This window comes from Arachis duranensis, chromosome 1, assembly GCF_000817695.3.
Source record: "Arachis duranensis cultivar V14167 chromosome 1, aradu.V14167.gnm2.J7QH, whole genome shotgun sequence".
In the NCBI taxonomy this organism is placed as follows: domain Eukaryota; kingdom Viridiplantae; phylum Streptophyta; class Magnoliopsida; order Fabales; family Fabaceae; genus Arachis; species Arachis duranensis.
The window spans coordinates 40,925,670-40,928,603 of record NC_029772.3 but is presented as its reverse complement, the minus strand read 5'-3'; positions in this window follow the sequence as shown (position 1 = coordinate 40,928,603).

The window sequence follows — 2,934 nt, the reverse complement described above, 5'->3', positions numbered from 1 at the left end:
TGCGCAGGATGCTGCCCTGCCCTCGCGGAGGGCAGGGCAGAAAATTTTGGTGCGCCAGTTTGGTGCCTGTGCATGCTGCTGGTGCTACCGAACCGTCCCTTGGTGCGCCAGAATGGTGCGCTGACCGTGCCACAACAAAATGCTGCCCTGCCCTCGCGGAGGGCAGGGCAGTGTTTCCAAATTGAAGTCCCGTGTTCGAGACTTGGCCGATGCACACGCTACTATTTTTCCTCGGCTTTCTTGGCACCATAATGAGGCCTAGTTCCTTGCTTTCTCCTTGTGCTGTGTTCGACTCTTGTGGCAAGCATTAGTAGGCTTTTTCCTTTGATTTATTTTCCATGAAGGCCCGATACTGCCCTTGTGGAGGGCAGGGCAAGGTTTTGCTCTTCTTTGATCCAATGCACAATTTTGTGCTCTGCCCTTGTCGTGGGCAGGGCAGAGTTGCCTCTCAAGCCTTGTTTCCTTATGTTGCCCTCCTAGACGGCAGTGTGCCCTTGTGGAGGGCAATACTTGCACTCATCCTTTATGCGCAACGCCTTTTTCTCCTTAGGTCACGCTTTCTTAAGCCACGCTTTCTCTTTTCTTCTTTTCTTCACCTACAATCAACCAAAACAACCACTCAAAGTATCACTAAATTCACAAGGCTTATAAATCAATTAAAATTCAATTAAATTTAGCTTAAACCTCATGAGTTAGCATCAAATTAATGGTAGTTGCTTGATCTCAAGAAGTTATGCATTTTCACTCCAAATCACTTACTTAGGATGCAAGAAAGTGCATAAAGATTAATAAAACAAGTGAAATTAGCTTGAAAAATGGGTATATGATGACTTGTCATCAGATAGTGCAGAAATCCACTTCTAGGGCCCACCTGGTGTGTGCTGGGGCTGAGAATTGAAGCTTTCACGTGGATAGGCTATTCTTGGAGTTAAACGCCAGTTTGTAACTTGTTTTTGGTGTTTAACTCTGGTTTGTAACTTGTTTCTGGCGTTTAACGCCATAATAGGGTAGAAAGCTAGCGTTGAACGCCAGTTTGTGTCATCTAAACTTGGGCAAAGTATGGACTATTATATATTGCTGGAAAGCCTTGGATGTCTACTTTCCAACGAAATTAAGAGCGTGCCATTTGGATTCCTTTAGTTCCAAAAATTCCATTTTGAGTGCAGGGAGGTCAAAATCCAACAGCATCTGCAGTCCTTTTTCAGCCTTTAAATTATATTTTTGCTCAGGTCCCTCAATTTCAACCAGAAAATACCTGAAATCATAGAAAAACACACAAACTCATAGTAAAGTCCAGAAATGTAATTTTTGCATAAAAACTAATAAAAATGTCCTAAAAAGTAGCTAGATCCTACTAAAAACTATGTGAAAACACCCCCAAAAAGCGTATAAAATATCCGCTCATCAGCGTTCAACTGGGATGTACTCATCCACACCTATCTGTACCCCCGCATCTTTACATAACAGACTAATCAAGCTTCGGTAAGCCAATTTGGCCTCAGTGGATTCTTTATTTCCCAATATGTAAATTTCAGAAGGAATCAGCTAATGAACCTTCACTTCTTTTTCTAGCATAATACAGTGAATCATCACTGCTCTTTTGACAGTGATTTCAGAGCAGTTACTGGTGGGAAGTATAAAATGCCCAATGAAATTCAGCCAGCCCCCAGCAACTGGTTTGAGATCTCCTCTCTTCAGTTGGTTTGGAACACTTTTTGAATTGGTTATCCACTTGGTTCCAGGGAGGCATATGTCCTAATGAGGGAAAAACGATTCCACACAAACTCACCGGCAAGTGTACCGGGTCGCATCAAGTAGTAATAACTCACAAAAGTGAGGTCGATCCCACAGGGATTGATGGATCAAGAAACTTTAGTGAGGTGATTAGTTCAGTCAAGCTAACATTGGTGAATTGAGTGAAACTCAAGCAGCAGAATGTAAATGACAAGGAATTATAGATTGCAGAAAGTAAAATTGACTGAAACTTAAAGAGAAAGAAATGTAAAGTGCAGCAAATGTAAAGGGAATTGGGTGCAGGAAAATTAAAGAAAACAATAGATTAGAACTCAATAACAATTGACAGAATCTTAAACTTGCAGGAAGAGTAAATCAAATTAAATCAAGAACAGAAATTTAAAAATTGCAGAGAAGCAGACGAATAAATCAGCAAGAAGACTTAGATCAATTCTGAAATCTCAAAGAGAAATTGACAATTGCAGAAGAGAGAAAATGAAACAGAAAGCAAAACTCAAATTTGATCTCCAATTCTTAAAATTCAAAAAGGAAAATTAAAAGAGAGCTCTCTATTATACTCCTACTTCTACTGCTCTCTAGCAGAGTCAGCCTTTTTAGTGAAATAAAATTGATGCCTTTATATAGGCTTTTACAAAATTAAAATAAAATTGAAATTAAAAACAAATTACAATTAAATGAAATTCTTATTCTAACTATCTCTTGTACCTTTGAGTGATGATAATGGGCTTTGCTTGCTTTGGATTTGAATGAGAGTGGGTCAGGATTGCTTGGTTCAAGTGGCATGGGTCAGGGTGCTTCTGGTTTAAAATGAGCTGGAGCCATGCTTCAGTGGAGGGCTCTGTTGAGTTAGTGAGCGTTGCGCTCACTTGCCTTGTATGCTTCCTTCCCTGGCCTAGTAATTCTTGGTTTAGCGCTCAGTTTGGTCTTTGCACGTAGCGCTCCTTGAAGCCTTGGTTCCCTCTTCGAGCGCGAGAAAGTTCACTAAAGTGAACTCTGTGCTTGAATTTTTGAGCGCTACCATTGGGTACTCCCCCCTTCGAGCCTTGGCTGCTCCATTTTGTGCCAATTTCCTCTTGCCTATAGCGCGTAGCGCTCCTTTGGTTCCCTTGTGCGCGCTGTGCTTTTCTTCATGGGACCGAAAATGCTTGGTTTGTAAACGCTAGCGTTTATTAATTGAAC